This window comes from Sminthopsis crassicaudata, chromosome 4 (assembly GCF_048593235.1).
Source record: "Sminthopsis crassicaudata isolate SCR6 chromosome 4, ASM4859323v1, whole genome shotgun sequence".
In the NCBI taxonomy this organism is placed as follows: Eukaryota; Metazoa; Chordata; class Mammalia; order Dasyuromorphia; family Dasyuridae; genus Sminthopsis; species Sminthopsis crassicaudata.
Window position 1 is genome coordinate 21,640,365 of NC_133620.1, and position 20,215 is coordinate 21,660,579.

Below are 20,215 nucleotides of genomic sequence, written 5' to 3' on the forward strand. Positions count from 1 at the left end.
TTATTGCTCTGTAAGAAATGACCAGCAAGGGGCAGCTAGGTGGCGCAGTGGGGAGAGCACCAGCCCTGAATTCAGGAGGACCCGAGTTCAAATTTGATCTCAGACACTTAACACTTCCTAGCTGTGTGACCCTGGGCAAGTCACTTTACCCCAGCCTTGGAAAAAAAAGAAAAAGAAAAAGGGAAAAAAAGAAAGAAAGAAATGACCAGCAGGATGAATGCAGAGAGATTTGGAGAGGCTTACAGGAACTGATGCTGAATGAAATGAGCAGAACCAGGAGATCTTTATACACTTCAACAGCAAGATTATATGATGATCAATTCTGATGGACGTGGCTCTCTTCAACAATGAGAGGATCCAAATCAGTTCCAATTGATCAGTGATGAACAGAACCAACACTGGGAAATACATGTGGACCACAAAATAGTCTTCTTACTCTTTCTCTTGTTGTTCACTTGCATTTTTGTTTTTCTTCCCAGGTTATTTTTATCTTCTTTCCAAATCCGATTTTTCTTGTGCAACAAGAGAACTGTATAAATATGTATACATATATCATATTTAACATATACTTTAATATATTTAACATGTAAGGGACTACTTGCCATCTAGGGGAGGGGGTAGGGGGAAGGAGGGGAAAAGTTGAAACAGAAGTTTTTGCAAAGGTCAGTGTTGAAAAATTACCCATGCATATGTTTTGTGTGTAAAGAGCTATAATAAAAAATAAAAAAAAAAAAAAAAAAAGATTGTAAGCTTGCTGAGGGCAGGAATTGAATTTTGCTCCTTTTTTGTATTCCCAGCGCTTATCACAGTGCCTGACATATACAGGTGTTTAATAAACATTTATTGTCTGACTTGTCACCTTGAACAAATAACTGAGGCTCTCTGGGCCTTTGTTTCTTTATCTAGAAAATGCCCCATATGTCCCCTGCGATAGCTTCCAGCTGTAACCCTATGATCCATAGCAGTTACCTGAAGAGAACTGTCTCTAGAAGAGAGAAGAGAAATCCATCAATGAAGTCTGAAAAACATCTGTTTCTCTTGGCTCTTGGTCCAATCTGTCATCTGGTCCCTGACCCGACATAACCCCGGGCAGCACAAAAGACCAAGCTCCACTTGGTTATCAGGCCAAACATGGCTCCTATTGGAAGTCAACTTACTGACACTCTTCTCTTAGGCAAGGTCACAATGGCCGTTAGTGGAAGTGGAGGGCCAAGGCACTACTCTAGCCACCTCCTAAGCTCCTCCTCCTAAACACAGATTTGACTATGGATGTCACTCCCCTGCTCAAGCAAATCCAGTGGCTCCCCATTCCCTACGGGGGTCTCTTTCTTACTGAAAGACTGTACTAAGGAACTGGGGGACTTGGAGGAATCCCCCAAACTTTACCCAGGAGAACTTGTCAACATTCATTCTTCTTTCCAACTTGGAGCTCTCCAAATAGGCTTATCCAAAGCCATCTGAGGAGAGCTGGCTATTGCTAGCCATGTTCCTCCTTTACTGAAGTCCATTCAATTTCTCCTTCTGACCCACAAACTAAAGTTGTAACTCATAAACATGGCATTCAATGCCTCCACAACCTAATATCACTTTTTTAGCTAGTCTTGTCTCATATTACTTGCCTCTTAGCATCCTATGAAGAAATGAAAGAGAGGCAGACAATCAGAGAAGCTTAGATAAGTAGATAGATTAAGGAAAGATAGGAGAGGTGGGGAGGAAGAAGAGAGGGAGGGAAGGAGGAAGAAACAGAGACAGAAACAGAGAGAGTTGTCCTCTAGAGAACTTCAGCACCTCAGAGCTGGACCAGTCCTCAAAGGGCAGGAATCTCCTCTAGAACATCCCTGACAGTGAAGTTAGTCATCTTCTCCTTGAATGCCCATGTTGGTAGTACATTCATCACTCAGAATGAGCTAGCCCCCATTAGGTGCTGGATAATCATAACAACAACAATAAAAATAACAGCATTTAGATAGTGTTTTAAGATTTGCAAAGATCTTTAAGATTCTCATAGTCTGGGAAGTTTTTTGTTTTTTTGTTTTGGTTTGTTTTGGAGTTGATTAGTCATGTCTAACTCTTTGTGACCCCATTGAGATTTTCATGGCAGAGACACTAGAACGCTTTGCTATTTCCTTTCTTTTCCCAACTCATTTGACAGATGAAGAAATTGAGGCAAACAAGGTTTAAATGATTTGCTTAGAATATCACTCCACTAGAAAGTATCTGAGGGCAGATTTGAATTCAGAACAATGAGTCTGGGGGGGCACCTCTATCCACTATCTGTGAGGTAGGTAATATTATTATCCCCATGTTCAATATGAGGAAACAGGCAGAAAAAGGCTCAGTGACTTGTTTATTGAACATTATTCCCATTTGGCAGATGAGAAAACTAAGAATGAGAGCAAGAAATGACTTACCCAAAGACACATATAACTAGTCAGAGGCTAAAGTCTGATTCTAATCTGGGTCTTCCTGACTCCAAGGCCAGTGCTCTATCCTCTGTGCCTCCTGGATGCCACACCAACCATGAAGTTGGCAATCATGAGTGATCCCCATTTTATAGATGAGAAAACTGAGACTCTGAGAGATTGTCCAGCAAGTAAATAAGGCAGTACAAAGGGTGTTGAAGTAGGGTCAGAGGTGAGAAGATTCGAGTCCCACCTCTGTCAATCACTAGAGATTCAGTGACCTCTCTATGCCTCCCTCTCCTCATCAAATGAGGAGTTAGATTAGATTGCCTTGCTATACCAATCAGACTCCCAAGAAACTATTTTAGTGACCTAGAAAAAATAACAACAAAGTTCATATGGAAGAATAAAAGGTCGAGAATTTCAAGGGAATTAATGAAAAAAAAAGTCAGATGAAGGTAGTCTAGGTATACCTGATCTAAAGCTATATTATATAGCAGCAGTCACCAAAACCATTTGGTATTGGCTAAGAAATAGACCGGTCGATCAGTGGAACAGATTAGGTACAAAGGACAAAAAAAGGTACAACTATAGCAATCTAATCTTTGACAAACCCAAAGATACCAACATTAGGGATAAAAATTCATTATTTGGAAAAAACTGTTGGGAAAACTGGAAATTAGTATGGCAGAAATTAGATATGGAACCACACTTAACACCATATACCAAGATAAGATCAAAATGGGTCCATGATTTAGGCATAAAGAGGGAGATCATAAATAGATTAGAGAAACAGAGGATAATCTACCTCTCAGACCTGTGGAGGAGGAAGGAATTTATGACTAGAGAAGAACCAGAGATCATTATTGATCACAAAATAGAAGATTTTGATTACATCAAACTAAAAAGTTTCTGTACAAACAATACTAAAGCAAACAAGATTAGAAGGGAAGTAACAAATTGGGAAAATATTTTTACAGTTAAAGGTTCTGATAAAGCTCTCATTTCCAAAATATATAATTGATCCTAATTTATAAGAAATCAAGCCATTCTCTAATTGATAAATGATCTAAGGATATGAACAGACAATTCTCAGATAATGAAATTGAAACTATATCCACGCATATAAAAAAGTGTTCCAAATCACTATTGATCAGAGAAATGCAAATTAAGACAACTCCGAGATACCACTACACACCTGTCAGATTGGCTAAGATGACAGGAACAAATAATGATGAATGTTGGAGGGGATGTGGGAAAACTGGGACACTAATACATTGTTGGTGGAGCTGTGAAAGAATCCGGCCATTCTGGAGAGCAATTTGGAACTATCCCCAAAAAGTTATCAAACTGTGCCTACCCTTTGATCCAGCAGTGCTACTACTGGGCTTATATCCCAAAGAAATACTAAAGAGGGGAAAGGGACCTGTATGTGCCAAAATGTTTGTGGCAGCTCTTTTCATAGTGGCTAGAAACTGGAAGATGAATGGATGTCCATCAATTGGAGAATGGTTGGGTAAATTATGGTATATGAAGGTTATGGAATATTATTGTTCTGTAAGAAATGACCAACAGGAGGAATACAGAGAGGCTTGGAGAGACTTAGATGAACTGATGCTGAGTGAAATGAGCAGAACCAGAAGATCACTATACACTTCAACAACAGTACTGTATGAAGATGTATTCTGATGGAAGTGGATATCTTCAACATAAAGAAGATCCAACTCACTTCCAGTTGATCAATGATGGACAGAAACAACTACACCCAGAGAAGGAACACTGGGAAGTGAATTTAAATTGTTAGCACTACTGTCTATCTACCCAGGTAACTTATACCTTCGGAACCCAATTCTTAACATGCAACAAGAAAATTGGATTTACACACATATATTGTATCTAGGTTATACTGTAACACATGTAATATATATGGGATTGCCTGTCATCTAGGGGACGGAGTAGAGGGAGGGAGGGGAAAATTTGGAAAAAATGAATACAAGGGATAATGTTATAAAAAAATTCTTCATCCATATATACTGTAAAAAAATTTATAATTATAAAATTAATTTTAAAAAATAGATTAGATTGCCTTTGCCCAGCTCTATCGCCTCTGTCCAGCTATTGCCTCCATCCAGCTCTAAATCCATAATTTTGTGAGCCTAAATGCCTGAGGCAGGATACAAACAGGTCCCAGGACTGGGTTCAAAAACCTTTTTATCTACTACACTCTCTTGGGTCTCCCAAAGTGGTAAGGAAAGACTTCAACTGCACCAGATTCAAACGGGAGGAATAGCCAGCAAACTTTCCAGTTTCCCCAGTAGCCTAAAAAGGATGGTCATCTGTGTATCCAAACCTTTCGGTCTCTGACCCTGACTCTGTCTCTCTTCTCCCTTAGTAGAATATGCCTCAGGCACAAGACTTCCCGATGGGACTGGGGGAAGGGGGTTCTTCTCTCTCTTTCTCTCTCCGTTTCTGTCTCTGTCTCTGTCTCTGTGTGTGTCTCTCTCTCTTTCTGTCCGACTCAGTCTCAATATCTCCCTCTCTCTCTGACTCTGTCTCTGTCTTTGTCTCCCTCTTTATGTCTTTGTTTTTTCTGTCTCCATGTCTCTGTCTCTGTCTGTCTCTGTCTCTCTGTCTGTCTGTCTCGTTCTCTCTCTCCTTGGAAGTCTTTTTGATTTCCGGCTGTGCCCCACCCAGGGACTTTGGACTTCATTTATCCCAGATTTGATATGCTCCTTGAATGTGACAGAAAGGTTGAAGGCTGGTGAGGGCTGGGCTCTCCATTGTTGGCTAAGTCAGCGGGGAATGGCTGGGCTCAAGACCACCAAGTCCTGGAGGGTAAGGGGAGAGAGACAGACAGACCGAGAAGAGAGAGACAGAGAGACAGAGACAGAGAGAAAACAAGAACAAAAAGAACAACAACAAGAAGGAAGAAGAAGAAAAAGAACAAGAACAAGGGAGGAAGAAGAAAAAGAAGGAAGAACAAGAAGGAAGAAGAACAAGAACAAAAAGGAAGAAGAACAAGAAGAACAAAAAGAAGGAAAGAAGAGGATGAGAGGAAGAGGAAGAAGGAGGAGAAGGGAAGAAGGATGAAAGGAGAGAGAGAGAGAGAGAGAGAGAGAGAGACAGAGAGAGAGAGACAGAGAGAGAGAGAGAGAGAGAGAGAGAGAGAGAGAAGAGAGGAGAGAGAGAGAGAGAGAGAGAGAGAGAGAGAGAGAGAGAGAGAGAGAGGGGAGAGAGAGAGAGAGAGAGAGAGAGAGAGAGAGAGAGAGAGAGAGAGAGAGAGAGAGAGAGAGAGAGAGAGAGAGACACAACACCCCCCCCCTCCCACCTGGGAGTTCTTGTGCCTGAGGCAAATTCTACTAAGGGAGAAAAGGGGAGGCATACAGAACAGTTAGCAAGTACTTGGTGTTGGGGGTGGGGGAGCATCCTGGCAATGAGCCCAGAAGCTCAAATCAAGTCTGGGAATTACTCCCCTTCCCACATCCACACCCAAGAGCAAAGTCCTGTTTACCTGCACTAGGTATAAACCCCAATCCTGACAGGCAGGGTAGACTAGAAAGAGCCCCAGAGTTGTGGTAGGACAGTGTGGGATAATAGCCACCCAGTACCTCTATCCTGCCTACTATGTGCCAGGCCCTGTGCTACACTTTACATTTATTAATTCTTTTGATAGTCACTGACTGGGAGGGAGATGCCGGGAGTAAGCCTCGTTTTACAGACGAATAAACTGAAGCAGACAGGGATTAAGTGACTTGCCCAGGGTCCCACAGATAGTTAGTGACTGAGACCAGTCCAGTGCTTTATCCACCTAGCTACCGAAGGATGGGGATCCTGGCTCTTGACAATTACAAGCTGGATGACTCCGGCAAATCATTGTATATTATATCAATGTATTCTATCTCTAGGTATCTGCCTTTGAAATGGGAACAATGATGAAAAACTACTTGGAACTATTGTCTAGAGTTACCAAATTGCATACCCAAAGATAACATAAGTACTGCTACTATTACTACTACTACCATTACTGCTACTGCTGCTACTAGTGCAGTTACTTCTACTGTTACTATCTCTATCGCTATTACCATAGCAACTGCTGCTACATCACCACTACTACTGCTACATTGTTACTGCTGCTACTGTTACTATCTCTATTGCTATTACCATAGCAACTGCTGCTACATCACTGCTATTGCTGCTACATTGTTACTGCTGCTACTGATACTGATGCTACTGTTACTATCTCTATCCCTATTATCATAGCAACTGCTGCTACATCACTACTACTACTACTGCTACCTTATTATTGCTGCTATTAGTGCAGCTACTACTGCTGCTGCTACTATTATTGTTACTGCTACTATTAATGCAGCTATTCTTACTGTTACTGCTGTTACTATTATTATTATATTATATTATATATATTATAATAATATATAATATTATTATATTATATTATATATACTGTTACTATCTCTATCACTACTACTATTGCTACATTATTACTGCTGCTATTAGTGCAGCTGCTCTTACTGTTACTGCTGTTACTATTATTATTATTATATATATTATAATAATATGTAATATTATTATATTATATTATATATACTGTTACTATCTCTATCACTACTACTATTGCTACCGTTGCTGTTACTATTACCATTGTAACTACTGCTAGCTACTACTTCCACTACTGCTATTACTACTGCTGCTCCTGCTACTATTACCATACTCCTGCAGGTGCTGCCCCTACTGATACTGCCTCTACAATTACCATCACTACTCTCACTGTTACCATTATTGATACTATTATAGACATAACAGTCCCAAGAGACCAAAAAATAAAAAATAAGAAAAGGATCCATTTGTACACAAATATTTACCACAACTCTTTTCAAGATTGTCAAAAATTAGAAACTGAGGAATGCTCCTCCTATTGGGAAGTAGCCAAGAAAACTGATGTATGAATGTGATGGAATAGTATTGTGCCATAAGAAATGATGAAGTGGGCAATTTTCAAAGGAAAAAAGAAAGACCTCCATGAACTGATGCAGAGCGAAGTGAGCAGACCCAGAGAACAGCGTACACTGTGAGAATAACAATCTGGGCAGTAGGTGAAGCCACAATGCATGGAGCCATAATGCAATGTCGGGACTTCTTGAGTTTAAATTAGACCTCAGACACTCACTAGTTGTGTGACCCCAGACAAGTCACTGAATCCAGTTTGCCTCAGTTTCCTCATCTGTAAAACGATCTGGAGAAGGAAATGGCCAACCACCCCAATATCTCTGCCAAGAAAACCCCCAATGGAACAAAGAGTTAGGCTCAACTGAGATGACTGAACAACATTTCAGAGAAAAACAACTTTAAAAGATTTTAGATCTCAAAAGCATTGAAATGAGAAACCACAAGCATGCCCCCAAATGAAGATGGAACATGCTTCTCACCTCTGGAAGGAGAGGCAATGAACTTGAGTTGCAGAGAGAGACAAATGTTTCTGGACAAAGCTGCTGGAGGAGTTTGCCCACACTATGTGTGGAGGGATTTGATTTGGTTTTTTAAGTTTAATTTGATTTGATTAAGAAAGAAGGTGGAAGTATAGGTTGATTTTTGAAATATTTGATACTTGAAAAATAAACATTTTAGAAAAAGATTTGGATGCAATCATCCCTGCCCTTCTGGATTCAATTCAATGTATTCATAACAATGATATCAGTAATGATGATTTATAAAACCTCTTTGTAAACCTTAAAGTGTTTTACATATGAGATTTCATTTGATCCAGTGAGATAATGGATATTAAGTGCTTTGTAAACCTTAAGGTGCTATGTCAATGTCAACTAATATTATTACTATTCTAGAAAATCAAGTTGAGGTGGGGGGTGGGGCCTCTCTCCTTCTCTCTCTTCCAGCCACCCCTTCTCCATTCTGCTCTTCAGAAGAGCAGAAACAGATGGAGAGCTGGTCCATTGTCAGTCAGGCAATAAACATCTATTGGGTATCTCCTATGTGCCAGGCACTGGGTTAAGAGCTGTGTGTCCAGGCAAAGGTCAGTCTCTGCTCTCAAAGATGTCACAGTCTAATGGAGGAGACTCCATGTAAATAACCCTGGACAAAAGAGCAATAAAATGAACTGGGAAGAGTCCACGGAGGAAAGGCCCTGGAATTAAAAGAAGGTGAGAGGGAGCAGCTAGGTGGCGCAGTGGATAGAGCACCAACCTTGAATTCAGGAGGACCCAAGTTCAAATGTGATCTCAGACCCTTAACACTTCCTAGCTGTGTGACCCTGGGCAAGTCACTTAACCCCAGCCTCAGAGGGAGGGAGAGAGAGAGAGAGAGAGAGAGAGAGAAAGAGAGAGAGAGAGAGAGAGAGAGAGAGAGAGAGAGAGAGAGAGAGAGGGAGAGAGAGAGAGAGAGAGAGAGAGAGAGAGAGAGAGAGAGAGAGAGAGAGAGAGAGAGAGAGAGAGAGAGAGAGAGAGAGAGACACAACACCCCCCCCCCTCCCACCTGGGAGTTCTTGTGCCTGAGGCAAATTCTACTAAGGGAGAAAAGGGGAGGCATACAGAACAGTTAGCAAGTACTTGGTGTTGGGGGTGGGGGAGCATCCTGGCAATGAGCCCAGAAGCTCAAATCAAGTCTGGGAATTACTCCCCTTCCCACATCCACACCCAAGAGCAAAGTCCTGTTTACCTGCACTAGGTATAAACCCCAATCCTGACAGGCAGGGTAGACTAGAAAGAGCCCCAGAGTTGTGGTAGGACAGTGTGGGATAATAGCCACCCAGTACCTCTATCCTGCCTACTATGTGCCAGGCCCTGTGCTACACTTTACATTTATTAATTCTTTTGATAGTCACTGACTGGGAGGGAGATGCCGGGAGTAAGCCTCGTTTTACAGACGAATAAACTGAAGCAGACAGGGATTAAGTGACTTGCCCAGGGTCCCACAGATAGTTAGTGACTGAGACCAGTCCAGTGCTTTATCCACCTAGCTACCGAAGGATGGGATCCTGGCTCTTGACAATTACAAGCTGATGACTCCGGCAAATCATTGTATATTATATCAATGTATTCTATCTCTAGGTATCTGCCTTTGAAATGGGAACAATGATGAAAAACTACTTGGAACTATTGTCTAGAGTTACCAAATTGCATACCCAAAGATAACATAAGTACTGCTACTATTACTACTACTACCATTACTGCTACTGCTGCTACTAGTGCAGTTACTTCTACTGTTACTATCTCTATCGCTATTACCATAGCAACTGCTGCTACATCACCACTACTACTGCTACATTGTTATTGCTGCTACTGCTGCTACTGTTACTATCTCTATTGCTATTACCATAGCAACTGCTGCTACATCACTGCTATTGCTGCTACATTGTTACTGCTGCTACTGATACTGATGCTACTGTTACTATCTCTATCCCTATTATCATAGCAACTGCTGCTACATCACTACTACTACTACTGCTACCTTATTATTGCTGCTATTAGTGCAGCTACTACTGCTGCTGCTACTATTATTGTTACTGCTACTATTAATGCAGCTATTCTTACTGTTACTGCTGTTACTATTATTATTATATTATATTATATTATATATATTATAATAATATATAATATTATTATATTATATTATATATACTGTTACTATCTCTATCACTACTACTATTGCTACATTATTACTGCTGCTATTAGTGCAGCTGCTCTTACTGTTACTGCTGTTACTATTATTATTATTTATATATATTATAATAATATGTAATATTATTATATTATATTATATATACTGTTACTATCTCTATCACTACTACTATTGCTACCGTTGCTGTTACTATTACCATTGTAACTACTGCTAGCTACTACTTCCACTACTGCTATTACTACTGCTGCTCCTGCTACTATTACCATACTCCTGCAGGTGCTGCCCCTACTGATACTGCCTCTACAATTACCATCACTACTCTCACTGTTACCATTATTGATACTATTATAGACATAACAGTCCCAAGAGACCAAAAAATAAAAAATAAGAAAAGGATCCATTTGTACACAAATATTTACCACAACTCTTTTCAAGATTGTCAAAAATTAGAAACTGAGGAATGCTCCTCCTATTGGGAAGTAGCCAAGAAAACTGATGTATGAATGTGATGGAATAGTATTGTGCCATAAGAAATGATGAAGTGGGCAATTTTCAAAGGAAAAAAGAAAGACCTCCATGAACTGATGCAGAGCGAAGTGAGCAGACCCAGAGAACAGCGTACACTGTGAGAATAACAATCTGGGCAGTAGGTGAAGCCACAATGCATGGAGCCATAATGCAATGTCGGGACTTCTTGAGTTTAAATTAGACCTCAGACACTCACTAGTTGTGTGACCCCAGACAAGTCACTGAATCCAGTTTGCCTCAGTTTCCTCATCTGTAAAACGATCTGGAGAAGGAAATGGCCAACCACCCCAATATCTCTGCCAAGAAAACCCCCAATGGAACAAAGAGTTAGGCTCAACTGAGATGACTGAACAACATTTCAGAGAAAAACAACTTTAAAAGATTTTAGATCTCAAAAGCATTGAAATGAGAAACCACAAGCATGCCCCCAAATGAAGATGGAACATGCTTCTCACCTCTGGAAGGAGAGGCAATGAACTTGAGTTGCAGAGAGAGACAAATGTTTCTGGACAAAGCTGCTGGAGGAGTTTGCCCACACTATGTGTGGAGGGATTTGATTTGGTTTTTTAAGTTTAATTTGATTTGATTAAGAAAGAAGGTGGAAGTATAGGTTGATTTTTGAAATATTTGATACTTGAAAAATAAACATTTTAGAAAAAGATTTGGATGCAATCATCCCTGCCCTTCTGGATTCAATTCAATGTATTCATAACAATGATATCAGTAATGATGATTTATAAAACCTCTTTGTAAACCTTAAAGTGTTTTACATATGAGATTTCATTTGATCCAGTGAGATAATGGATATTAAGTGCTTTGTAAACCTTAAGGTGCTATGTCAATGTCAACTAATATTATTACTATTCTAGAAAATCAAGTTGAGGTGGGGGGTGGGGCCTCTCTCCTTCTCTCTCTTCCAGCCACCCCTTCTCCATTCTGCTCTTCAGAAGAGCAGAAACAGATGGAGAGCTGGTCCCATTGTCAGTCAGGCAATAAACATCTATTGGGTATCTCCTATGTGCCAGGCACTGGGTTAAGAGCTGTGTGTCCAGGCAAAGGTCAGTCTCTGCTCTCAAAGATGTCACAGTCTAATGGAGGAGACTCCATGTAAATAACCCTGGACAAAAGAGCAATAAAATGAACTGGGAAGAGTCCACGGAGGAAAGGCCCTGGAATTAAAAGAAGGTGAGAGGGAGCAGCTAGGTGGCGCAGTGGATAGAGCACCAACCTTGAATTCAGGAGGACCCAAGTTCAAATGTGATCTCAGACCCTTAACACTTCCTAGCTGTGTGACCCTGGGCAAGTCACTTAACCCCAGCCTCAGAGGGAGGGAGAGAGAGAGAGAGAGAGAGAGAGAGAGAGAGAGAGAGAGAGAGAGAGAGAGAGAGAGAGAGAGAGAGAGAGAGAGAGAGAGAGAGAGAGAGAGAAAGTTGGGAAAGGCTTCCTAAGAAGTGATTTTAATTAGGGCTAGAAGGAAGCCCTGAAAGCCAGGAGGCAGAGATGAGGAAGGACAATGGGGGAAAATGCCAAGAGTTAAAAGAAAATGAAGAGTCAATGGAAGGGGCAACTCCAAGCAGAGGGTTCTAAATTTAATCCTGAAAGTGATAGGGAGCCACTGAGGGGTTACTGAGTCGGGGAGTGGCCCAGGCAGACCTGCAATTTAGGAAGATCACTTTGCCAGCTGAGTGGAGGATGAACTGATGGGGAGAAGGGGAGATTTGAGACAGGAAGCCCTGGGAAAGTCACAATTTCTCAGGCTTCTGGGCAGCTCTTTAATATGAATCTGCAGAAAAGGGATTATCTTGCATTGGATAGAGGAAGGATTCTCATCAGGAAGTTTTCTGTGTCAGAAAGCACAGGAGTACCCCACAGTTAGTGCCTGCCCTGTGAAATGATCTTCTAACTCTTGTCGTTATATCTTGTTATCTTAGTAGTAATAGTAGTATTACTTATATTACTAAGCATTACTTTTATATTGTTATGTAATTATGTTATATAGTATGATTATATTATGTGCTGATTAAATATTTTTCTATTCTAATATATTCTGCTACTTAAAATTCTATTATTAATTATTATGATTACTTATTATTATATTACAACTCTGTAGTTGTGTCTTATCTGCACCCAATTGTTTAAATTTTGTCTCTCAGATTAGAATATGAGCTCCCTGAGAGCAGGAACTCTGGAGCTGCTGTTGCTTTTTCCTACTTTTGAAACCTTAGCACTTAGCACAGTGCCTGCTGCACAGCAGGCTTAATCAATGCCAGTGGGCTATTTTTTCTCTATATACTTAAGCATAAATTTGTTGTCTCTTGAAATAGAATGTGAGCCGGGCTTAATTCCTTTTTTTTTTTTTTTCCTTAAGTGACTTGCCCAGGGTCACACAGCCAGGAAGTGTTAAGTGTCTGAGACTACATTTGAACTCGCGTCCTCCTGAATTCAGGGCTGGTGCTCCATCCACTGCGCCACCTAGCTGCCCCTGAGCTTAATTCCTTTTTATTTTCCTAACCTCTGAGACTAGACCTTTAATAAATGCCTTCTGGTTGCTTGAGCCATCCTACCAGCAGACTGGGCTTAATACTGTTCTCTATCTACTTCCCTCTTCTAAAGTCCTCACCCTCTCCCATTCTGCCCAACCTCTCCCCAGTGTTCTTCTCTCTCCCTTCTCCCCTTTCACCTTTTTTGAAATAGCTTCCCTTCCCATAAAAGAATCATCCCCAGTAATAAGCCAATGGACCATTGGGCACCAACCAAGAGCTTGCTGTGGGCAGGCACCCTGTCAGCCATGGGGCACCCAGAGCAAAGGGGAAACTCCTGTCCTGGCCAAGCTTCCAGTCTGGGTGCTGGAGGGCTTCTCCCTATAGAAAGATCTCCATAGTACATAATAAAGAAGTGATTAAGCAAAACAAGTCAACTCTTGGGCCAGGACTAACATTTCTCTACCAGGAGAGGAGTGGAGGGGATGGAAGGAGATCTGGCCTTGGATTTGGAGCTAGAAGGGAACATCAGATGGGGTGAGCTTTTGTACACCCCCCCAAGGATTAGAAGGAGCTCTCCCCATTCACTTTTCCTCTTCATTGAAGATCCCGGCCAAATCTCTTTCCCTGGTCTGTTTCCTCACATAAGGGGGCTGGGTTAGATTAACTCTAAGTTTCCTTCCCTTCTAGCCTTAAATATAATGATCTCTTTTGTCCCCATCCTCATTTTCCTCCTTTTCTTTCCCTTCCACTCATTCCCTCACCTTTTCTCTTTTTTTCCTCTGTTCTCTTCCTCTTCTCCCCTCTCCTTTTCTCTCTCTTTCCCCTATCTTCTCCCTCCCCTCTCCTTTTTCTCTCTCTTCCATGTTCTCTTCTTCCTCTTCTCCCCTCTCCTTTTCTCTTTTTCCTCTGTTCTCTTCCTCCTCTTTTCCCCTCTCCTTTTCTCTCTCTCCCCTGTCCTCTCCCTCCCCTTCTCCTTTTCTCTCTCTTCCCTGTCCTCTTCCTCCTCTTCTCCCCTCTCCCTTTCTCTCTTTTCCCTGTCCTCTTTCTCCTCTTCTCCTCTCTTTCTCTCCATCTCTCCCCTTTCCTTTCTTCCTCTCTTCTCTCACCCCCCCCAAGCAAGGCTCAGTGGGAGGGGGCAGGGTAGCTGCCTGGTGACAGACACGTGCCATAGGGCCGGGGCTGGTGCCCCCGTGGTGTGCCAGCCCACCCCCGGGCAGCGCCCCCCCTCTCAGACAAAGCCTCTCAGGTGTCAAACCCCCCTGGGGGCCGTGCCTCAGTTATCCACATTAATTTACACCCTGGAGACCCTGGAAATATTAACAAGATGGATGGAGTATTTTTAGAATATTAAGGGACTGAAAGGAACTAAGTGTCTGGCCTCATTAAAAATCTTCAGTCTCACTCAGCTGTCAAATTTTTAAGGCTGTTGACGGATGCTGCCTCTGGGTCCCCATGGCAACCAGATGCATTACCTCTCGATGGCAGCCCGCTCACCATCACCCCGCAAGTGACCCACTTCTGGGCCAGGGGAACGGGCCGTGGGGGAGGGGCTCTGGCAAAAGCACCTTAAAAGTCAAATACGCCGTTTGTCATCATCACAGGCTCTGTTCTAGGGCTAACAACCCACAAGGTGGCAAGGAAAACCTGCCAGCAAGGTGAGAAGGTTCACAAAAGAGAAAAAGGGGGGGGGGAGAGAACAGAGGTGGAGAGAAAGAATGAGAGGGATGAGAAAGAGAACACAGTAGAGGAAAGGAAGGGAGGAGAAAGAAAAGGAGTGGGGAATGGGAACGAGAGAGGAGAGGAAAGAGAAAGAGTGAGAAAGAAGGAAAGGAGAGGGAGAGACAATAGAGGCAGAAAAGTAAAGAGGGAAGAGAGAAAGGAGGAGGAAAAAGAAGAGGGGAGACTGAGAAAAAAGAGGGGAGAGTTGAAAGAAGGACTAAGAGAGAGGAAGGGAAAGAAATAAGAAAGAAAAAGAGCAGAGAGGGGGAAAGGAAGAAAGAGAAAGGGAGGGAAGGGGGGCCAAGCCCATTGCACCTCTTGGTGTTTCCAACCCCGGGTTCCTTTCCACAGCCCCCAGAGCAGGGCCGCCCATCAGCCTGCTGAGATCACAGGCAGCTAGCAGTGGAAAGAGAGCTGGCCAACTCTTTGATTTCCTGCCCAGGTGGAAAGCACAGCAGGCAGAGGGGCAGGTTGGGGCAGAGGAGGGCTTCAGGGGCTGAGCACAAGCAGCCTGTAATCCCGGGCTCCTCCTCGGCTCCCTTGCCAGGCTCTGACATCGGAATATTGTCCCCACCTTCTCGCCTGGAGACCTCCCTGGGCCTCACTCCAAGCCCCACCTCTTCCTTCTCCGGAAGAACCACTGCACCTGGTCGGGGCATGCTTACATCTGCAAGTTCCAATCCATCCCTAAGCAGGGGCCGGCACCCTCAGTCTCCTCCTGTCTGGGCACACACATCCAGCCCCCTAAGGTGAGAAGGCTGGACTCATGATTCTATGACCATAAAATCAGGGGGGGGCCTTAGAGGCCATTGAATCCAACCCTCTCTTCTTCCAAAAGAGGACACAGAAGTCCAGAGAGGTCAAGGTCACATAGAGGAGAGTTACTAAATATTAAGACTCATAACAACCCTGAGAGGCAAGTGCTCTCATGTTCCCCATTTGACAGTTGAAGAAACTGAGGCAGAGAGTGCCTAAGTGCGCAAGATCCCACAATTAGCAGGTGTCTGAGGCTAGATTTGAAGTCAGGCCTTTCAGACTCCATGCCCAGATTCCATCCACTGCATGTTGCCTTATGCAGGCAGTAAGTGACGCAGTCTGGATTTGAATCCACATCTGCCTCCAAACCCCACCCTTCAAGGGTCCCTTCCACCTCCCACACTGGGCATGTGCGTTCTATGTTCTAGCATTCTTTCCAGGTCTGACCTTTAGAACCCCGAGTTCTCCCCCCTCCTTTCTGTGGCTGATGCTGGAAAAGCATCATGGGGACATCTACAGACCTTAGAACACAGAGAGATCCTGTTGGGACCCCCTTCCATGCTAAGCCTTGGAGACAGGGAGACCGAGGCTCCAGCCCAAAGGCACAACTCAAGGTAATGCAAAGTTAATAGCAGATTGGGCCATCCTGACTCAGGCTCCCTTGCTATTCCAAGATGGGACCTTCAAGGCCTTCCAGTCCAAGCTACCTCATTTTACAGATGAGGAAACTGAGATACAAAAAGATGAATCAATTCACCCAAAGGTACACTGCTATCAAGATTTGAACTCAGCTCCTCCTGTTCATTGGGCTGCAAGCAGGGAGGGCTTCCTGGAGAAGGGATAAGGCTAGAGGCAAGTGGATTCTAAGACAAGGGCTTCCTCCTTCCTTGAGAAGACTCCCAGTCCTTTCAGACCCCCTCCCCGGGGGTTGTCAGGGGTGACAGTGGTCAGGGACCAAACCCCAGGGCTGGCATTGGAGGCGGGCTGGGTCCTGGGGGCCTGATTCTCCTCAGGGAATGATCCTCTGAAGCAGCTCCTGGACTCGTGGGTGAACACAAGCTAAAGCACCCAGCTTTTCCAGGTTTTACAACCCTCACAAAGGAACAAACACACACAACCATAGCCTTAGGACCAGAAAAGCCCTTAGAGACTTCCAAGTCCAGCCCATTTTCCAGATGAGGAAACTGAGGTCATTTGTGCAAAGTCACCCAGCCATAAAAAGCCCCCACTCCCAATGCAAGCATCTTCCTACTGACCGGGCCAGTGAGAAACTCTCTTAGAAGGCCTTCAAGAACAGGAGGGAGATCTGAGCCCAGGAGTGAAGAGAAAACCCCCTTTAACTCACCTGGTGCCTCTGCCCCTAAGCTCGCCAACCAGGAAGGGCAGGGGCCCTGGCCTGGCACCCCCACTGCAGAGCCGGCCCACAGCCAAGTCAGAGCCTGGACTGAAGGACCTAAAGCCGGCCCCTCCCTCCTGCTGCCAGGGGCCTCTCCCAGGAAGAAGGAGGGGAAGGGGAGGTCTCAAACCTCCCTGGAGCCAGGGCCCCAAACAAGAGCCCCAGAATCTGAGTCAGAATGGCCGCTTGGAGGACCGAGTCTGGAACTTCCTGGTTGGGTGGCAGTTAGGGAGCCCCATTCCCTGCTCTCAACCTCAGCTTCCCCATCTAAAAATGGGCCTAATAGCACACTCTGCTGGAAAGGCTGTTGTGAGGAAACACTAGAGAAACAGGGGCGAGATGAGGAAGAGGATGATGTTAGGGGCCAGAGAGTGTTCTATTTTAACCATTTCCCCCAAGTTGGCCCCAGAGAAAGTTCACGAGACCCAAGCTCCCGTTTCTTTGCAGAAGTCGAGGACTTTGGATCAGGAAGGATGGCCGACTTTTCCCAAAAAAGTTGGGTTAGTTTTGGTGAATCGCTCCCATCCCTGCTCTTTCATTCTTTGTCTTAAGATCAAATGAGACGATGAACATCAGAAGCTTCATAAGCCGTACGTCTGTTATTATAAGACCGGCTGGGAGAGGATGGAGGACGGCACACACAGGGGAAGACTCGGGGGAACTAAAAAAAAGCAAGGCCTCCGAAATTTATTTTGAAACAAGTGCGTGCTCCCTGACTGAAACTTTAGCAGGGTTGCTTTTTGGACTGAGGATGAAGGACTGGAAGGCTGTCCTGCTCTGCTGCCCACCCACAGCAGCCAGGGCCGAAGGGATTGCTGGCCTGGGAGTCAGGAGCCCTGCCTCCAAGCCCAGCTCTGCCACACTGAGAGACTTTGGACAAGTCACTTCTCCCCTCCTCTCAAAATAATGCGGTCATTGGGTGCTTCTGATGAGATAATGGACGCAGTGCTTTTTGCAAAAAATTGAAAGGCAGCTATTGTTATTCAGTGAATCATGGAACAGCCATGTGTGATGCTTGTCATTAAGAAGTAGATCTAAAGCTCTGATCTCCTGACTCAGTCTCTTCCTTTCCCCTGTGAGGGGCTTTTCTGCTCTTCACCAGGTCCCCGGTCCCAGCACCCACAGCAGTAGAAGGACCTGGGGGCTGGGGGGAAGGGAGAGAAGGGGACGCAGGAGGCTTCTGGCTCAGGACCCTGGCCAGGGACCAGCCTGGCAGGACGTTCTGTGCCCTGGGGTTCTATGAGCCAAGGGGATCCAGAAATGAGGGGAGGTCACCGTTCCCCAGCAACTACCTGGGGTCAGCTCCGGCCAAGGAGAGGGAACAGGGCCCTCTGCCCAAGGGAGAAGTGCCCTCCTCTCCTCCAGTCCAGTCTCCCTGAACTCTAACAGTCCCTTGTGTGTCCGCACAGGGGCCGGGACCACATGGGCTGGCCAGCAGAAAAGTGTGCCCTGTGCAAGGGGCATTCTGGGTCAGGGAACCCATCCAGGCATTTCAGGTGAGGCAAGGGGAGGGCACAGAGCCCGCAAGGAGCACGGTGGGGGCTCCAGGACCATCACCCAGTCTGCCCTGTCCCCTCCCCGGCAATGGCTCCACCACAATGTATTAAAGCCTCCTCTACAGCAGGTGCTGAGCTAGCGCCAGAGCCGGGCCAGCCCTGCCCTCGGGGACTGGCATTCTGCTTGGGCAAACTAACGCATACCTGTGAAGTCTGCATGCAACAGAAAACGCAGTGTGTTGTCTGTTGTCTCCTCCCCCGGGGCTGGGGGGCTGGGGTTGCCTTTCTCTGTATCCCCAGCACTTAGCACAGGGCACCCATCAGTGTTCCGACTCTGATGTGAAGGGACCTTGGACAAAATCTAACCCAGCTTCTGTTCAGGCTGAACTGAGGTACCAGGGCTGACCCAGCAGCACGCGGCAGGCCTGGGACTCGAGTCAGCCTCATTCAAGGAGGGCAGGACTTGGAGCAGAGGAAAGAACAGAAAGGGGAAAGAAAGAACAGCTTCTGGACTCCTTGAAGAAGAGGGAGAATGACGGAGGCCAAGAGAGCAGCCCCAAGAGCCAGAAATAAGCCCAGTAGGCCATAATGGCTCCCTAGTACCTCCAGCAGCACACACACACACACACACACACACACACACACACACACACACACTCGTCCATCCACCCATCCTTCTATCCTCTATGTATCTCCTTCCTTCCCTCCCTGCTTCTCTCTATATAATTTTGTCTCTGTCTCCATCTTTCTGTCTCTGTCTCTATCTTTCTTTATGTTTATCTGCCTGCCTGCCTGTCTGTCTGTCTCTGTCTGTCTTTCTCTCTCTCTGTCTCTCTCCTGTCTTTCTGTCTCTCCTCTCTATCTCTTTCAGTGTGTGTCTATCTCTGTCTATATCTATCTTGGTCTGAATCTGTCTCTCTGTTCTCTGTCTGTCCTCTCTCTTTCTGTGTGTGTCTATCTCTGTTTGTCTCTGTCTCTCTCTCTTTGTCTATCTGTCTCTCCTCTCTGTCTCCCTGTTTGTCTCTGTTTCTCTCTTTCTATCTGTCTCTGTTTTTCTCTGTCTCTTTCCCCCCTAAACCCACCCCTCCTCCCCCCCCACCTTTGAAGGTTTCCCATCTGGGAGTCCTTTCAATTTTTTTCTCTCTTACATCCACATATCCAATCAATATCAAGTCTTATCATTCTTTTTGCCTGCTATTCCCTCATTTGCCCTTCTCTCCCTTCCCACCAAACCACCTCCTTGGAAGCCCTGCCCTCTGTCCTCTGGCCTGCAGCGGCCACCTCCGAGTGGGTCTCCTCTCTCCAAGTCTCTGTGCTCCAGCCTCCACGTGAGTGGCCCAAGCCAAACCCTATCACTGCTCTGTTAAAACCCCTCTGAGATTACCTCCCTTAACCCTCCACAGCCGTCTCCTGCATGAGAGGGCGAGCCCCTGCGGGCAGCGACCATAGCTGTGTTGCCCTTTCTTTGTATCCCCAGCCTCTAACACAGTGCCTGGCACACAGTACGGGCTTGCTGACTGACTCGTTTTACCCATGATGAAACTGGAGTCCAGAGAGTGACTTGACCATAGTCACAGTATGAGAGGCCTTTGAATTTGAACTCAGATCCTACATAGGAGCCAGATTCAGAACTGAGAGGTCCTCATTTACAGGTGAGGAAACCAGGGCTCCCTGGGTTAGGAGCTGAGGCAGGATTCCAACCCAGGTCTGCTCGCCCCAAGTCCGGAGTCCTAGTCATTGTCCCTCTCTCAGCTCTAATGGCACTGGTCTCTAAGGTGGAATCCA

General features: G+C 44.9%; 1 protein-coding gene across 3 annotated transcripts in view; it reads right to left on the reverse strand.

Annotated features, from left to right (window-relative positions):
* ACOT11 (acyl-CoA thioesterase 11) overlaps nucleotides 1-20,215 on the reverse strand; it is an 82,757-nt gene that overhangs the window by 50,571 nt on the left and 11,971 nt on the right. The window contains exon 1 of one of the 3 annotated variants that reach the window (XM_074265857.1): nucleotides 16,884-17,005. The exons of the other annotated variants lie outside the window; for them this stretch is intronic. The gene's annotated coding sequence lies outside the window, so the exon portion shown is untranslated. Of the gene's footprint in view, nucleotides 1-16,883; nucleotides 17,006-20,215 lie in introns of those variants that run through there. 3 annotated transcript variants of the gene reach the window in all.